The sequence below is a fragment of the Salmo salar genome, chromosome ssa21 (genome assembly GCF_905237065.1).
Source record: "Salmo salar chromosome ssa21, Ssal_v3.1, whole genome shotgun sequence".
Taxonomy (NCBI): Eukaryota; Metazoa; Chordata; class Actinopteri; order Salmoniformes; family Salmonidae; genus Salmo; species Salmo salar.
In genome coordinates this window covers 11,936,162-11,956,022 of record NC_059462.1, presented here as the reverse complement: position 1 = coordinate 11,956,022, position 19,861 = coordinate 11,936,162, and the positions used below count along the sequence as shown (strand labels likewise).

The 19,861-nt window shown below is 45.2% G+C and overlaps 1 long non-coding RNA gene across 1 annotated transcript in view; it reads right to left on the bottom strand.

Annotated features, from left to right (window-relative positions):
- Positions 1–19,861, bottom strand: part of LOC106581732 (uncharacterized) — a 60,104-nt gene that overhangs the window by 36,672 nt on the left and 3,571 nt on the right. The gene's annotated exons all lie outside the window — the stretch shown is intronic.

The window sequence follows — 19,861 nt, the reverse complement described above, 5'->3', positions numbered from 1 at the left end:
CAGAACTATAGTTTGTTAACAAGAAATATGTGGAATGGTTGAAAAATGTGTTGTAATGACTCCAACCTAAGTGAATGTAAACTTCCGACTTCATCTGTAGACAGTTGATGAAAACCTGCTCCAGAGCGCTCAGGACCTCAGACTGGGGTGAAGGTTCACCTTCCAACAGGACAACGACCCTAAGCACACAGCCAAGACAACGCAGGAGTGGCTTCAGGACAAGTCTCTGAATGTAATTCAGTGGCCCAGCCATAGCCCAGACTTGAACCCGATAAAACATCTCTGGAGAGACCTGAAAATAGCTGTGCAGCAACGCTCCCCATCCATCCTGACAGAGCTTGAGAGGATCTGCAGAGAAGAATGGGAGAAACTCCCCAAATAAAGATGTGCCAAGCTTACTTCGTCATACCCAAGAAGACTTGAGGCTGTAATCGCTGCCAATGGTGCTTCAACATAGTACTGAGTAAAGGGTCTGAATACTTATGTAAATGTGATAATTCTGTTTTTTATTTTAAATAAATTAGTAACATTTTCTTAAACCAGTTTTTGTTTGTCATTATGGGGAATTGTGTGTAGATTGATGAGTGAAAAAAACAATTTCATCAATTTTATAATAACAAAATGTGGAAATAGTTACATGATGTGGATAGCCTTATCAAATCATTAGTTGTGCTCTTTGGCGAGAAAGGTGATTTATACGTCTGTGGATGTGCACACAGCACAGCAGCACCTGCTCTGCGTTGATGTCTGTGAAGGAGGGTCTGGTCTGCAGTACCTCCATAACTACAGACAGACAGGCAGCTGGCAGTAACAACAATAAACATGAAGCCAAAACAAACCAAAGATGACCCCAATCACCCAGGGCTCACCTGGGGGCTGTGTGACAAACAGCCATGCAGACTAAACATCAACAGAATGAACAGACATCACTGCAGTGTTAACTGGAAGATATGTAGCACTGATGTGACTTTGTGAGAGCCCCTCATTGACATGCATTGGCTGCAACAGACAACTACCCCAGAGCTGAGGCGCGGGGTGTGAAAGGCCACAAGTACAAGGAGGGCGGCTGCCCATTCATTTTTTAAATGAAATTAGGACATGCTGTACAGGAGACCTTTCTAGAGAAATAAAGGAATAGAATAACAATGTTTTTGAGGAAATAAAGAGAGGGGGGAGGGACCTTGGTAAGGAAAACAGAGCTATAACTAGTTGATTAAACTGCCCTGGACAGGTCACCTCAGATAAGGGTCATTGGTGCCCGGCAGATGGAAATGGTGACTGTGTCCTTTGCCGTAGGTGTGTAGGGTTGTCAGCGGTGATGAGTGTTATGGTTGTGTCAATACCTTCGCTCCTCTCAATACATTCCCATTTGCATCCTTGCAGCAAGTCAAATCAATCACATTCTGCTCAAGGTCTGAGCCATTGAGTGATTCCTGTCGAACTGAAGGTTGATTTATATAGAAAAATGTGCTTGTACTTAGGGACTTCAACATATTTGACTAACTTGCATGAAACTGTATGAATCTATATTTCATGAAGTTATGATTACATTTTGATTGAATCTGAAGGGTAAGACTTTGTGAAGTGTTCTGTGTGTAAATGGCCGTCAAAGGACATTCTGTTCATGTTCGGTTCTGTGAGACATTCCTATCAGATCAGGACACCAGAGATATAGAGAAGCCATTAAACATCTCAAATGGATGGAATATGAGTTGTCTATCTAGCTGGCACTAAGCAGCCTTTTCTCCAAAGTGGAAAATACCACCCATTGACATGGCTGTGCAGGCTCTGGAGACTGGAGTGGAAAAGCAGATTCCCCGCACATAGGTTTTCAGAGAATTATTCTCAGGATGGAATCTGAGGCTGTATATCTCTCACCTTTTTATAGCGATGGGAACTGCTGGTCGGAATGAAGGAGCATGAAAGGGGAGCACTTAATTTAGCATTTCATAAGATGAAATCATACCCATAAAAGTAAAGGAACAATATGATCTACGGGTACCACCGTAGAATCCAGATACACGTTCAGGGTATCTGGATTCCCGGAACATAGGACTTGTCAAACAGCTAGTCAAATATACAGTATAGCCCAGGCATAGCACATTTCATACTTAACATTTTACAGCTTCATCAGGGGTCTCTGGGGTATTCTCAATTATATCACTGGAGGCTCCTCAGAACAGGAAGGGGAGAACCATCCTCAGTGAATTTCATAATAAAAAAAATGTAGCCTCAACAGCACTCTGTAGGGTAGCACCATGTTGTAGCCAGAGGACAGCTAGTTTCCGTCCTCCTCTGGGTACATTGGCTTCAATACAAAACCTAGGAGGCTCACGGTTCTCACCCTTTTCCATAGACTTACACAGTAATTATGACAACTTCTGGAGGACGTCCTCCAACCTATCAGAGCTCTTTCAGCATGAACTGACATGTCCATCCAATGAAAGGATCAGAGAATGAATCAGGTACTGAAAGCATAAGCTATAGCTAGCTTGCACTGCAGTGCATCAATGTGTTTGACTCAAATAGAAAGACAAAAGTTGAACAAATTAATTTCCTTAAAAATGAATGAGAAGCAAGAGAGAGAGAGCGAGACAGCTATATTTCGTTGTATTTTTCACTTTCACTGAGCTAGCGAATGCAGTTTAGCCTACACAAACAACAGGCTCAAACAGAAAGGGACACAATGTTAGCTAGCTGGCTGGATATGGCTATCCAACACTGGAATTCTTCCAAGTCAAGGTAAGCTTTTGGTTTTATTAATTTATTGCCACCGAGGCCCGCCGGTGTAACTGCTAAACTGTTTGCTGACTGTACACTGTACTGCATGATTGTAGCGGATTTAGTAGAGCGTTAGCTCTAGTAGCTATGTTGACTATGACATTACCTAATATGGAGACAACAATGTAGGCTGTATGTAGCGGTTAGCAGTTATGATATTCTGAGGCACACGCGGATATTCTGTGTTGAGCTGTTTAACAAAGAAATAGGTACACCTATATACTTTATTTAGAGTTATTAATGTAACTTTAGTTGTTCTACAAACGTTGGGCTACATGTTTTGATTTTTAATACATTGTAAGGCTGCATGGTGTGACTCTTATGATGATTTTAAAAAAGGCATGAACTCTGCTTTGTTTTTTTGCGTAGACTGTACACACTTCATCAGTCTCTCATTCACAATTTAACAAGCACTTGATAATGCCTCAAATTTCCCAGCGGCATCCCCTTTGTGTGGATGTAATGCCCCCTAAAAAAATTCTGGGCTTTTGCGGCCAGTGGCAATTGTGCCCTTGGGTTGGATATAATTATGATAATTCCCTTCTCCCTGAGTGCTGCTTGCTCCGAAGCACCTCTCACCTCACATGGATCTCCATCACATATTATCAGGTATGAAGGTAAGACCCAGATGCAGACAATGTCAAATTAACAATGGTTTAATAATCCAACAGGAGCAGGCAATAGACAGGTCAAGGCAGGCAGGGGTCAGTAAACCAGAGATGGGGCAACGGTACCGGATGGCAGGCAGGTTCAGGGTAGGCAGAGGTCAACAATCCAGAGGTGGGGCAAAGGTACAGGTTGGCAGAAAGGCTCAGGGTCAGGCAGAGCGGTCAGGCAGGCGGGCTCAGAGTCAGGACAGGCAAGGGTCAAAACCAGGAGGGCGAGAAAAAGAGAGACTGTGAAAAGCAGGAGCTGAGACAAAAGCGCTGGATGACTTGACAAACAAGACGAACTGGCAACAGACAAACGGAGAACACAGGTATAAATATCCAGGGGATAATGTGGAAGATGGGCGGCACCTGGAGGGGGGTGGAGACAATCACAGGTGAAACAGATCAGGATGTGACACGTATAGCCTATAGAGATGTTGTGCAACATGAGCTCACATGAAGTGTTTGATTAGATTTTCAATTACATTTGCATTGATGTCAGAGTGATTAGAGGGACAATAGAGTGTTGACTACCAGGCAGTTAGCACGTTTTTTTAATTGAATATCCGAAACATACAATATACTTGCAGTGAAGTTGCTCAACAACTACACCACACCAGTCATCCAACAGATTCCCATTTAGAGCGACACACAGAAGCATCCAGGGTCAATGCCCTGCTCAAGGGTATGTTGACCGATCTACCACCAGGCCAAAAAACGTGAACCCGAACCCTCCAAGATCCCCCCACAGTTCCCCAATAGCTGTGTGCATGTCTGGCACTATTACATGTATGTGTGTGTTCTTGTATGTGTAAAAACATTTGTTAATTAATATCATCACACCCTTTGAGTTCCTTTGTCCATGACAGAAAATTATTTCACCACCCCATTCCTTTTTCCACGCAACTTCATCTAAGGATGTAGAGTGAGTTTTCTGTAAACAGTATATGTTATATTCCTTTTCTTTTTTTCTTTTAAAGACTGATCTTTTTTTATTATCTGCTAAACCGTTACAATTATAACTGGCTATACTTATTTCAGACCTTACCATAACTAGATACTCTTCTCAGTCTAAATTGACATAATTAGTGCTTGTAAAGTTACTGTCACCAGAGGTATTATGAAGGTCAAAACTAGAGCTTTCAAATGTCTGATATTTAGAATTCAAGAAATAGGTTCTAGCAGTATTTGTTTTATTCCCTTGCCTGTTTTCCTGTGAACCAATGCCACAGATGTTAGAAAATTGAGACAAGATGTTATGTGTGTAGTAAATCTGAGTAGGTTGATGTGTATGATATGGGATGTGATTTAGTGAAAGTGTGTACGATGTCTGTATTAGAGTAAGACTATAGCTGTCCAAATAAATAATAAATCTGTCCAAATAAACAATTTGCATGGTTGAGTATCTATGTATGTGTGTAACTTGTAGTGCATATATCCTTAATATTCATGATGATCATTGTAATCCATATCGTATCACCGTCAATGTTGCATCATAATTACATCATTGAAAAACACATCCCAGCATTTCCATAGCAACTGACGTTTCACATGATTATGAAAGAGGCCTTGCATTACCCTAGAGTTACCAAGTTTGGTAAGCTACTAATGGCCATCAGCAGCATCAGAGCTTGGAGAAGACTAATTACTGTGACTAAACAGTCACGTGGAATTTGACTGCCTTCATGACTTGTGACCGCCGGTGTGGAAATAATACAGTCACTGTAACAGCCCTAGTCACAGACACCTGATGTGTTGTGCACTGAAGTCCACAAGCTAAGGGAAAAGATGAGAGATGGAGAGTGCAAAGAGGCAATTTATACAAAGCACAAAATGATCATGCTGTTTGTATGTGGCTGCTATGAAAGTGAACTGTATTTGCCTATGATCAGGGGTGTATTCATTCCGCGGATTCTGTTGAAAAACATTTCTTAAAACGGAAGCAAACAGAACGGGGATAAACATACCTGAATTTATCCAATATAAACTCTCGTTTGCAACTGTTGGACTAATGATTACAGTGCTACACTGATCAAATATATTAACACATGAAACAATTTCAAAGACTTTTCTGAGTTACAATTCATATAAAGAAATCAGTCAATAGAAATAAATTCATTAGGCCCTAATATATGGATTTCAGATGACTAGGTATACAGATATGCATCTGTCGGTCACAGATACCTTTAAAAAAAGTAGGGGAGTGGATCAGAAAACCAGTTGTTGTGACCACCCTTTGCCTCATGCAGCCCAACATCTCCTTCGCATAGAGTTGATCAGGCTGTTGCTTGTGGCCTGTAGAATGTTGTCCCACTCCTCTTCAATGGCTGTGTGAAGTTGCTGTATATTGGGGGGGGGGGGACTGGAACACTCTGTCGTACAAGTCGATCCAGAGCATCCCAAACATGCTCAATGGGTGACATGTATGGTAAGTATGCAGGCCATGGAAGAACTGGGACATTTTCAACTTCCAGGAATTGCGTGCAGATCCTTGTGACATGGGGCTGTGCATTATTATCCTGAAACATGAGGTGATGGCGGCGGATGAATGGCACGACAATGGGCCTTAGGATCTCATCACAGTATCTCTGTGCATTCAAATTGCCATCGACAAAATGCAATTGTGTTAATTGTCCGTAGCTTATGCCTGCCCATACAATAACCCCACCACCACCATGGGACACTCTTTTCACAACGTTGACATCGGTGAACCACTTGCCCACTTGACACCATCCTACCGGTACATTTGAAACAGGGATTCATCCTTGAAGAGCACAATTCTCCAGCATGCCAGTGGCCATCAAAAGTGAGCATTTGCCCACTGAAGTAGGTTACAACGCCGAACTGCAGTCAGGTCAAGACCCTGGTGAGGACGACGAGCATGCAGATGCTTCCCCGAGACGGTTTCGGATAGTTTGTCGCAGAAATTCATCTGTTGAGCAAACCCACGGTTTCATCAGCTGTCCGGGTGGCTGGTCTCAGACGATCCTGCAGGTGAAGAAGCCAGATGCGGAGGTACTGGGCTGGTTTGGTTACACGTGGTCTGCGGTTGTGAGGCCGGTTGGACGTACTGCCAAATAAACTAAAACAACGTTGGAGGCGGCTTATGGTAGAGAAATTAACATTACATTCTCTGGCAAAAGCTCTGGTGGACATTCCTGCAGTCAGCATGCCAATTGCACGCTCCCTCAAAACTTGAGACATGTAAATATATTATTTTAAATGTATAGTTTTTTTAATGTATTTTCCTTCTTTATTATTTTCCCCTAACCCTACTACCCCTCCCCTAATTGGAGTAAACTAATGGACAACAATACTTAGGCTTCCACTTCCAGCTAATACAGTGCATTTGGAAAGTATTCAGACCCTTGACTTTTTCCACATTTTGTTACGTCACAGCCTCATTCTAAAATGGATGAAATTATTTTTTCCCCCTCAATATACTCACAATACCCCATAATGACAAAGCGAAAACAGGTTTTAAGATTTTTCTTTGCAAATGTATAGTAAATGTAAAACAGAAATATCTTATTTATTTGATAGCCTTTGCTATGAGACTCTAAATTGAGCTCCAGTGCATCCTGTTTCCATTGATCATCCTTGAGATGTTTCTACAACTTGATTGGAGTCCACCTGTGGTGAATTCAATTGTTTGGACATGATTTGGAAAGGCACACGCCTGTCTATATAAGGTCCCACAGTTGACAGTGCATGTCAGTGCAAAAACCAAGCCATGGAGGTCAAAGGAATTGTGCGTAGAGCTCCGAGACAGGATTGTGTCGAGACACAGATCTGGAGAAGGGTACCAAAAAATGTCTGCAGCATTGAAGGTCCCCAAGAACACAGTGGCCTCCATCATTCTTAAATGGAAGAAGATTGGAACCAAGACTCTACCTAGAGCTGGTCGCCTGGCCAAACGGAGCAATCGGGGGAGAAGGGCCTTGGTCAGGGAGGTGACCAATAACCCAATGGTCACTCTGACAGAGCTCCAGACTTCCTCTGTGGACATGGGAGAACCTTCCAGGATGACAAACATCTCTGCAGCATTCCACCAATCAGGCCTTTATGGTAGAGTGCCAGACGGAAGCCACTCCTTAGTAAAAGGCACATGACACCTGTCTGGAGTTTGCCAAAAGGCAACTAAAGAATCTCAGACCATGAGAAACAAGATTCTCTGGTCTGATGAAACCAAGATTGAATTCTTTGGCCTGAATGCCAAGACTCACGCATGGAGGAAACCTGGCACCATCCCTACGGTGAAGCATGGTGGTGGCAGCATTATGTTGTGGGGATGATTTTCAGCGGGAGGTACAGGGAAAGGGAAAGATGAATGGAGCAAAGTACAGAGAGATCCTTGATGAAAACCTGCTCCAGAGCACTCAGGACTTCAGACTGGGGTGAAGGTTCACCTTCCAACAGGACAACGACTCTAAGCACACAGCCAAGACAACGCAGGAGTGTCTTCGGGACAAGTCTCTGAATGTCCTTGAGTGGCCTAGCCAGAGCCCGGACTTGAACCGGATTGAACATGTCTGGGGAGACCTGAAAATAGCTGTGCATTTAACGTTCCCCATCCAACCTGACAGAGCTTGAGAGGATCTGCGGAGAAGAAATGGGAGAAACTATCCAAATACAGATGTGCCAAGCTTGTAGCGTCACACCCAAGAAGACTCAAGGCTGTAATCACTGCCAAAGGTGCTTCAACAAAGTACTGCGTAAAGGGTAGTATGTAAATGTGATATTTCAGATTTGTATAAATTTGCCAAATTATTAAAAAAAACCCTGCTATGTCATTCTGGGGTATTGTGTGTAGATTGACTAATTAAATTGTTTTTTCCCCTAATTTAGAATAATGTTGTAACGTAACAAAATCTGGAAAACGTGAATGGGTCTGAATACTTTCCGAATGCACTGTAAGTATTGGCTAATACGCATATGCAGCTGTCGTTGACTTATTCCACATTTTGTTGTGTTACAGCCTTCAGAAAATTCCCATAATATACACTGAGTGAACAAAACATTAGGAACACCTTCGTAATATTGATTTGCACACACTTTTGCCCTCAGCACAGCCTCAATTCGTCGGGGCATTGACTCTACAAGGTCTCGAAAGTGTTCCACAGGGATGCTGGCCCATGTTGACTCCAATGCTTCCCACAGTTGTGTAAAGTTGGCTGGATGTTCTCTGGGTGGTGGACTATTATTGATACACACGGGAAACTGTTGAGCCTGAAAAAACAAGCAGCGTTAACAACCAGGAAATGACGGATTTCCACTAGATAACACAGCCACAAAGTCAGAACAGCTTTCCCAGTTTGACAACAGATGCAGCTTCGGCGGGAGAAATCAATATGCGAATATCACAGCCAATCACAACACTGGTGAGTAAGTAATACTGTGAAAAACTATTATTCCACTATTAGCGGCAGATATATTATGAACATTTTCTGAAATTACAAAGCAAAAATTCTCACCCATCTTCACACAATACCTCATAATGACAAAATAAAAACATAAATAAATAAATAAATAAATAAATAAAAGGGGGATACCTAGTACAACCTGTACAACTGAAGGCATTCAACTGAAATGTGGCTTTGGCATTTAACCCAAACCAAGTCTCTAAGAGCTTTCCACACCTGGATTTGGCAACATTTGTCCATTATTCTTTAAGCTCTGTCAAATTCGTCATTGATCATTGCTAGACAACCATTTTCAGGTCTTGTCATATATTTTCAATAAATATAACTGTTTTAAAGACCATAGGCCTCTTGGTGAAATCCCTGAGTGGTTTCCTTCCTCTCCTGCAACTGAGTTAGGAAGGAAGTCTGTATCTTTGTAGAGACTGGGTGTATTGATACACCATCCTAACTTTACCATGCTCAAAGGGATATTCAATGTCGACTTTTTTCATTTTTACCCATCTACCAACCGGTGCCCTTCTTTGCGATGCATGTGATCGAATCTGTATTTGAAATTCAATGCTCAACTGAGAGCCATACAGACAATTGCGTGTGTGGGGTACAGAGATGAGGTAGTCATTGAAAAATCATGTTAACCACTATTATTGCACACACGGTCCATGCAACTTGTTAATGAAATTGTTACTCCTGAACATATTTAGGCATGCCATAATAAAGTGGTTGAATACTTATTGACTCAACACATTCCAGCTTTTCATTTTTAATTTGTAAAAATGTCTAAAAACACAATTCCACTTTGACATTATGGAGTATTGTGTGTAGGCCAGTGAGAAAAAAAATCTAAATTTAATCTACTATAAATTCAGGCTGTAACACAACAAAATATGGAAAAAAGTCCAGGGGTGTAAATACTGTAGGCACTGTACAGTGTGTAAGCCCTTCTATGACACATGCTACTGTGCTAACGCTGATAGGAAGTTCCTGATAAAGGACTATCTCAGGCAGCAGCTGTTTGCATGGGACTTTATTTGGTCTCACTGGAAGGGTGCAGGTGAAATCCTCATTCTGAAACCTCACCATCATCAGACAGCCATAAGTGGGTTGCTTCCATTATGAAACAGGGAGTGACTACTTTCAGTAAGAAACGTTAATTATCTTTTTCGTTTGAAAACCATTTCCGTTGTGTGCCCTAATGTACATGACTCAGAAGTGGGAATTGTTTTTGATCTCACTAATGGATTAATTGAACATCCAGATGCGAGCCGTCCCAGAGTGTCTGGTCGTCTTGAAAGAACGGCATCTATGGTGCCTAATTTGATAGACTACAATGTCTGGCAGCCACCAGCAGCCCATACACATCCTAATTAAAATGTAAATGAACAAATGTCCAGAGAACTGTTGAAAACCTTTCAGATGTACTGAAAACATTCAAGGTCAGAAATACTATGCTTCTTCTATCTAACATCACGCATAAATTCAGATCAACTGTAAAATGCTGTAGCGCATCAACCTAAGACTCCGTTGGTGTATCACCATCATCAACAGGAGACCACGCAAGTTGCTGCTGAATTTCATTTACATTTTTAGCTTCCTCTATCCTCTGACTCTTTAATGCTAGATTATGAAATTACATATGACTAATGTAGACATCATTTGAGTGACAGCTGTTGGAATGGGGATATTACTGGCAATTGAGGGTGATCATTGCAGGCAAGTCCGTGCATAAAAACTGGGTCTCTTTTTTGGTTTCTTGAATAAGGCAGCTCCAAAATGCAGGTGTTTCAGCCTAGCATATTGCTTTCTGTCGTGGTGGGGCAGCTAGTTCTGTTCTGTCACTCATGGGGACACTACGTTACTGCCAAATCTAAGGGTAGAGCTACAAAATTCAGGCCCCTTGGGTGCTGCCATAGAGTTACATTAGAAGTGCCCAACCAAGAAGGCTAAAGGTCAATGGCCACAGATAAAATTACATCAAATCACGTTATATCTACAGTAGCTTGGATTGGACTGATCATGTCAACATCATACTTTCAAAATCTTAGCTAGCAGTCATCATCATGAATCAAGTCGACAATCTACTGGCAAATCCTTTTAAATCCTTGTCATATGAAGACAAATAATGAAGAGAAATTATAGATCAAATGTATCGGTGCTCATCAGCCATTGGACAAACATTACACAACAAGTTGGAAATAGCAAATTCAACAATGAGTGGTTTGGAAGGAATCAGTGGCTAACTGCAAGCATTGCAAAGCAATCACTAGCCTGCTATTCAGTGGAGTGGGTGTGTGTTCCCAAGTCTGGGTATAAGGGTCTCTTTTTCAAGCTTAAAAGGACAAACATTAAACATTGGCCGTGCTGTCAATCCAGCAGGACTTCTGCTCAAAACAACTTCAAACTCGTAACTGGGAAATCTGACTTCAGTGAGTTCAAGACAACTGGGAACTCAGGAAAAAATGAGCTCCGACTGGGAAAATACTTTTGAACAGTCATCCAACTCAGAATTGTAAGTCAGGATCTCAGGCCTCTTTCCAGAGCTCAGACCTGAAGATCACTGACGTGATCATGATTGGACCTTGTTTTTTTCCCAGAGTTCCCAGTTGTCTTGAATGCACCATAAATCCAGAGAATGCCAGACTTTGATGCTGTAGCTCCGTTGGTAGAGCATGGTGTTTGCAACGCCAGGGTTGTGGGTTCATTTCCCACGGGGGGCCAGCACAGAAAAAAATGTATGAAATTGTATGAAATGTATGTATTCACTACTGTAAGTCGCTCTGGATAAGAGCGTCTGCTAAATGACTAAAATGTAAAAAAAAAAAAAAAAAAATGTAAATGTAATGCTAAGTGTATGTTAAGTATGTTAAGACTTTGATGCTAAGTGTATACTAAGTGTATGTTGTGTAGTAGCCCAAGTGCCTCACCCTAATAATTTGGTCCCTTTTCCCCTCTTAATTTCACCTACTGTTCTGACTTGGTGGTTCACATGTAGCCTATAACCTGTTTTAGAGAAATGTCATTATTGAATATTTTAAGAGCTTTTACTGTCTTCTTATATGCCCCCTTTATTTATCCTACGGTTCTGACTTGGGTTTACAGGGAGAAAACTGTAAGAACGGCCAATGTTCTGTATTCTGTCGATGTACATTTCAAAAGTGCTGAACAAATAGTTATATTGACTATGTCCTAGCTCGCTCATTAATGTCTTAAATCAAAATTACGGATTGCCTCTTATCCGCTCATCGTCCCCTTATGCCATAGTTTGTGCATCTCAATTGTCAGTAGAAACCACATTTGTTTAAGCAAGTCAGCTTAAACAAATTTGTTTAAGCTGCCTTGTTTAAGCAAGAGGGCTCAGTTCTAGGCCCTCTCCTATTCTCGCTATACACCAAGTAACTTGTCGCTGTCATATCCTCACATGGTCTCTCCTATCATTGCTACACAGACGACACACAATTAATCTTCTCCTTTCCCCCTTCTGATAACCAGGTGGCGAATCGCATCTCTGCATGTCTGGCAGACATATCAGTGTGGATGACGGATCACCACCTCAAGCTGAACCTCGGCAAGACGGAGCTGCTCTTCCTCCCGGGGAAGGACTGCCCGTTCCATGATCTCGCCATCACGGTTGACAACTCCATTGTGTCCTCCTCCCAGAGTGCTAAGAGCCTTGGCGTGACCCTGGACAACACCCTGTCGTTCTCCGCTAACATCAAGGCGGTGACCCGATCCTGTAGGTTCATGCTCTACAACATTCGCAGAGTACGACCCTGCCTCACACAGGAAGCGGCGCAGGTCCTAATCCAGGCACTTGTCATCTCCCGTCTGGATTACTGCAACTCGCTGTTTGCGGGGCTCCCTGCCTGTGCCATTAAACCCCTACAACTCATCCAGAACGCCGCAGCCCGTCTGGTGTTCAACCTTCCCAAGTTCTCTCACGTCACCCCGCTCCTCCGCACTCTCCACTGGCTTCCAGTTGAAGCTCGCATCTGCTACAAGACCATGGTGCTTGCCTACGGAGCTGTGAGGGGAACGGCACCTCCGTACCTTCAGGCTCTGATCAGTCCCTACACCCAAAGAAGGGCACTGTGTTCATCCACCTCTGGCCTGCTCGCCTCCCTACCTCTGCGGAAGCACAGTTCCCGCTCAGCCCAGTCAAAACCGTTCGCTGCTCTGGCACCCCAATGGTGGAACAAGCTCCCTCACGACGCCAGGACAGCGGAGTCAATCACCACGTTCCGGAGACACCTGAAACCCCACCTCTTTAAGGAATACCTGGGATAGGATTAAGTAATCCTTCTAACCCCCCCCAAAAAAAAGATGTAGATGTACTATTGTAAAGTGGTTGTTCCACTGGATATCATAAAGGTGAATGCACCAATTTGTAAGTCGCTCTGGATAAGAGCGTCTGCTAAATTACGTAAATGTAAATGTTTTTTTAAAAGGCAGTAAATAAGGTTGAATTAACTATTTTGCTGCCAGACAAGGCTCCGCTGATAGCCAGGATTGCAGTGGTAAGGTGTTGGGACTGCTGTTGGGACAGCTTTATGTCGGCCCAAACAGTTTGTGGGCACCATTTGTCACTGTTATAGTGCAATTAATGTATTGTTTAGTGCTCTGGCTTTGCTGGCATGCATATTTCTTTTTTTAAGAGTCACTGTGCTATGAGTATTGCATGGTATACCGAAACTTCTGTACTTTTTCCTATACTAAAACATGAAAAACGGTTTGGTGCTAGAATTGTTGTTACTTTCCGTACTTCTGAAAAATGTGCCTCATGGATGTCTGTTTATCAGTGCAGCCGATGTCCCCTTACAGTGCGAGCGCACCATGCCTGCTCCACTTATCCTGCACCGGGAGTCTGGGCTGTATCATGTTAGCTCCCCACTCATGCCTCCCAGAAGTTAACACACTTGAGTAATGTGACATGGCATGTAGAAATGTTGAATCTGTTATTTACTGTTCACAGAACAATGTCCATACAGGCAAGAACACTTTACAATGCAAGACGATACTGGTAGCTTCCAGCTTTGTAGGTCAATTTTTATCTGTCCCAAATGGAAGGGAAACTGATTGTTCGTCATCTGTAGCCCCATGAAATCAACCAAAACAAGCTCAATAACGCACTCCCATTGAATATGCATTGACCAGTATATTGTGAATAGGCCTAGGCTACATCTTGATTTACCCACTTTATCAAGAGATTTACCATTCAAATAAATAACTACTATCAGGTATCAAGGTAAGACCCAGATGCAGTCTCGTCAAATTGACAATGGTTTAATATTCCAACAGGGGCAGACAATAGACAGGTCAAGGCAGGCAGGGGTCAGTAAACCAGAGGTGGGGCAATGGTACCAGAAGCTGGCAGGCTCAGGGTCAGCGTAGGCAGAGGAGACAAAGGGCTGTGAGACATAGGTTTGACTCTGTACACATGAAAGGTGGGATGTATATGAAGGGTACGGCGCAACAGAAGGCGAACAGCAGAGGGTCTAATAATCTTGGAGATGGGAAATGGGCCGATAAACCGGGGAGAGAGTTTGCGGGATTCCACCCGGAGTGGCAGATCCCAGGTGGATAGCCATACCTTCTGCCCTAAACGATGCCGGGGTCCGATGGCGATCCGCTTGTCATTGATACCTGGAGGTGGTCTTGAGGAGGGCCGACAGGGCTCTCCTGCAAGTATAATGACAGCGGCAGACAAACATCTGGGCAGAAGGTATGCCGACCTCTTCCTCCTGCTCGGGAAGAGTGGGGGCTGATACCCCAGGGAACACTCAAACGGAGAGCAGGGAAGGGTGTTGCGGGCATACTCGACCCACACCAGCTGCTGGCTCCAGGAGGTGGGGTTGGCGGAGACCAGGCAGCGCAGAGTAGTCTCAAGATCCTGGTTGGCTCGCTCTGACTGGCCATTGGACTGGGGGTGGAACCCAGAGGATAGGCTGGCTGACGACCCAATGAGGGCGCAGAATGCCTTTCAGAACCGAGATGAGAACTGCGCTCCACGGTCGGAGACCATGTCCACGGGCACTCCATGGAACCAGAAGATGTGCTGCACCATGAGCTGGGCCATCTCATTGGCCGAGGGTAGTTTGGGGAGAGGAATGAAGTGAGCGGCCTTGGAAACCGGTCGACCACAGTCAGGGTGGCAGTGTTGCCTTCAGATGGGGGGAGACCCGTGACGAAATCCAGGCGGAGACAAATGTGGTGACATCCGGAACCATCGTAGGCCACCAAAAGCATTGTCGCACGAAGGCCAAGGGTCCGATGGGAGCCCGGGTGGCAGGCAAGCCTGGAGGATGGGCCCACTCCAGGACTGCAGAGCAGACAGCATCAGGCACAAACATCCATTTATCAGGGCCCGGACCTGGGGCTATAGCGGTGGGACAGTGCATCCGGCTTGACATTCTTGGATCCCGGCCTGTACGAGAGGGAGAAGTTGAACTGAACTGTGTGAACAGCAGGGCCCATCTGACTTGCCTGGAGTTAAGGCACTTGGCGGTGCGGAGATACTACAGGTTCTTGTGGTCGGTCCACATGATGAACGCCATCTTCACAGCGAGAAGCTCACGATTCCCCACATCGTAGTTCTTTTCCGTGGGGTTGCGGCGGTGGGAGAAGGCGGCGCAGGGATGTAGCTTGAGGTACAGGGCAGAATGCTGGAATAGACCACCCCCACTCCAAAATCAGAAGCGTTGGCCTCCACCACGAACTAACAGGAAGGGTCTGGATGAACCAAGATAGGAGCTGTGGTGAAGCAATGTTTGAGGTCCCGGAACTTCCGGTCAGCCACTGGAGACCACGTTGAACGGAACCTTGGGCGAGGTGAGTGCGGACATGGGGGAAGCCAGGGTGCTGTAACCCCGGATAAAGCGTCGATAGAAGTTGGCGAACCCCAGGAAGTGTTGCAGCTGCACCCAGGAAGTAGGCTGGGGCCAATCTCTCACATTCTCAGGATATATTTGCACACTCCCTGCGGAAATGATGAAACCAAAAAAAGGGATGGTGGGACAATGGAACCCGCAATTCTCTGCTTTTACAAACAGCTGGTTCTCCAGGAGGCGTTGGAGAACTTGTCGGACGTGGAGCACATGTTCTTGGGTGGAACGGGAGGATGTCATCTAGGTAGAAAAGACGAACCTGCGGGAGAAGAAGGACGGATGAATCCTGCAGCAAGGGAGTCCCCAATGTAGGTCTCCATTGCCTTGGTCTCTGGTCCCGACAGAGAGTACAGTCGTCCCTGGGCGGAGTCGTGCTAGGGAGAAGGTCAATCCATAGTCATACGGTCGGTGCGGTAGGAGCGAAGTGGCCCGGGCCTTGCTGAACACCTCCCGGAGGTCCTGGTTCTCCGCGGGAATGGTGGAGAGATCCGGGGCACCTTCCGAGCCCCCGGGAAGACGTCCTGCGGCAGGTTGTGCTGACGTCAGGCAATGGACATGGCAGAACGGGCTCCAGCAAATGATGGCACCAGGAGACCAGTTAATGAGGGGATTGTGTTGCTGGAGCCAGGACAATCCCAATACCATGGGAATCAGAGGGGAATTGATGAGCAGGAACTGGTTAGCCTCGCTGTGGTTCCCTGACACACACAGGTTGATGGGAGTGGTGTTTTGGGTGACTTGGCCTATAGAGCGCCCGTCCAGCGCTCTAACGTCCATGGGAATGGAGAGGGGCTGAGTGAGGATGTTCAGCTCGGACACCAGGGTAGCGTCCAAAAAGCTCTCGTCGGCACCAGAGTCGATGAGAACCCGGAGAGATTTTGACTGGTCTTCCCAACAGCAGAATGGAATGAAAAGGGGTGCGAGCAGGGGAACCAGGAACGTTATCCATATGGCCCACCAGAGTACGCGCTCCTACCGGAGAGCCTGTTTTTTTAAAGGACAATCACAAGGACAGGTGAAACACGAAATGACCAAGAGTCCCGCAATACAGACAACCCTTCGTGTCAATCCTGTATTGCCGTTCCGCTGGCGATAGCCCAGCTCTGCCTAGAGGCATAGGCTCAGGAAGAGGAGGTGACTCGGCCATCTTTGGCAGCCCTCGGGGCAGGTCGGAAAGCCTCGGGTTCTCTCGGCAACAAGGCAGTCGGCAGCTTCCGGGATGACTTGGAGGCAAGGTGGGATCCCTGGGCGTGCGAGCGAAATTCAATTTCCTCTCCCTCCATCATTCCCATAGTCGCTCATCGATACAGATGGTCAAGCGATGAGGGAATCGAGCTCCGTTGGTAATGCCTGGGCTGCAATCTTGTCCTTGACATCCTCTGAGACGCCGTGCAGGAATATATGGAACAGTGCCACTTGATTCCAAGCACTCCCTGCTGCCAATGTATGGAAATCCATCGCATAATCAGCTACACTGCGGGAGTCCTGCCGAAGCTGGATTAGCTTCCCGGGCGGCCTCTCGCCCTTAGAACGGGGCATCAAAAACCTTTCTCACTTCTCCCACGAACCCCTCCAGACTGGTTGTTGTTCCCACATGGCAGTAGCCCAGGTGAGAGCCCAGGCGAGAGCCCATCAGCGTGATGAGGTAGGCTATCTTGGCATGATCCGAGGGGAAGGAGGAGGGCTGAAGCTCAAAGACGAGGGCACACTGAGCCTGACAGGTGCTCGGCTCTCCATTGAAGCATTCTGGAGGAGATAAGTGGGGCTCCCGATAAGGTGGAGTGACCGATGAGACGGCGCTGCTAGCAGCTGAGTCGCTGAGGAGCTGTGGGATTACCACCGTGGTAGGCGGTCTCCCAGACAACCCGTGGAATTGCTCCAGCAAACTGTCCAATGCCCGATCATGGCATTCAGCCAATGTTTTGTCCCCCTCCACAAGGCCACAAAGCAATTCCTCATAACTACCGATGGTGGCTTCTGGGTGGAGATGGCGTTGCACAGCTGGCCCGGATCTGCTGGGTCAGTCATGGCCAGTTCATACTATCAGGAATCAAGGTAAGACCCAGATACAGACACGTTGAAATGACAATGGTTTAATATTCCAACAGGGGCAGGCAATAGACAGGTCAAGGCAGACAGGGGTCAGTAAACCTGAGGTGGGGCAAAGGTACCGGACAATAGGCAGGCTCAGGGGCAGGCAGAGTGGTCAGGCAGGCGTGCTCAGAGTCAGGACAGGCAAGGGTCAAAACCAGGAGGGCGAGAAAAAGAGAGACTGGGAATAGCAGGAGCTGATAACAAAAACGCTTGTTGACTTGACAAACATGTCGAACTGGCAACGGACAAACAGAGAACACAGGTATAAATACACAGGGGATAATGGGGACGATGGGCGACACCTAGAGGGGGGTGGAGACAATCACAAGGACAGGTGAAACAGATCAGGGTGTGACAGACTGCCATTATGTTATGCAGTTAGTGTAGTGGTCTGGGTGTAGCTGGTGCAGAGGAGTCAGGTGCAGGACAGCAGAGATGAGTAACACAAGTAACTTTACTCAAATATTCCAATAACATGTTGTAATACCGAGCCGACAATAACAGACCGAACATACATAAAACAATCACGCACAAAAACCATGGGGAAAACAGAGGGTTAAATAATGAACATGTAATTGGGGAATTGAAACCAGGTGTGTAAAACAAAGACAAAACAAATGGAAAATGAAAAGTGGATCAGCAAAGGCTAGAAGGCCGGTGACGTCGACCGCCGAACGCCACCCGAACAAGGAGAGGAAGTCGTGACAGTTAGATTGTTTTTACCGAAGTCAAATTGATTGTATGATTGATTCACTAATGCATACATGACTGTCTCTGAAATATTTTCTAGAAAAATATACAACTTACATCTGAAAAAATGTGTCAGGGTGATTGAAAAAACATGTTTAGAAATTGTGTCAATATAGCCCAGTGGCTCTGTCGTGTTTGATCAGGCCAACAGGTAGGCTCGTCATTGTTTTCAGTGTCAGACCAGGATATGGGCACACCATAAAAAAACGGACAGGCCAATAAATCAAGCCCTCACTCAGGGGAGATAGTTCTGATTGGACAGGGGTAAAATACTTCCATAACACTTGCTTTCACCATCCAACCACTGAATTTATGATTTTTCCCAGTTGTCTATCGCAAAGACATCCACACTTTCCCCCTATGGAAAATGCAGAGAACAAACTTGAAGCCCAAATGTATAAACAATAGTGATAAAGATGTTTCGTGTAAAACATACTTTAGATGACTCTTGAGATTCTCAGGAGGCCCCCAGGTAGTAGGCTATATTGCCCCTTACTGGTGAGTAATTAAGTAAGGTAAGTCAAATCAAACTTTATTTGTCACATACACCGAATACAACAAGTGTAGACCATAGTGTGAAATGCTTACTTACAAGCCCTTAACCAACAGTGCACTTCAAGAAGAGTTAAGAAAATATTTACCAAATAAACTAAAGTAAAAAATATATATTTTTTAAAAGTTACACAATACGTAACAATAACGAGGCTATATATACAGGTTAGTCGAGGTAATTTGCGCCTGTAGGTAGGGGTGAAGTGACTATGCATATATAATAAACAGTGAGTAGCAGCAGTGTACAAAGCAAATGCAGGGGGGGTGTCAATGTAAATAGTCCGGTGGCCATTTGATTAATTGTTCTGCAGTCTTATGGCTTGGAGGTAGAAGCTGTTAAGGAGCCTTTTGGTCCTAGACTTGGCAGTCCGGTACCGCTTGCCGTGCGGTAGCAGAGAAAACAGTCTATGACTTGGGTGACTGGAGTCTCTGACAATTTTATGGGCTTTCCTCTGACACTGCCTATTATATAGGTCCTGGATGGCAGGAAGCTTGGCCCCAGTGATGTACTGGGCTGTACGCCTGTAGCACCTTCGGTCAGATGCCGGGCAGTTGCCATACCAGGCGGTGATGCAACCAGTCAGGATGCTCTCGATGGTGCAGCTGTAAAACCTTTTGAGGATCTGGGGACCTATGCCAAATCTTTTCAGTCTCCTGAGGGGGAAAAGGTTTTGTCGTGCCCTCTTCATGACTGTCTTGATGTGTTTGGACCATGATAGTTTGTTGGTGAAGT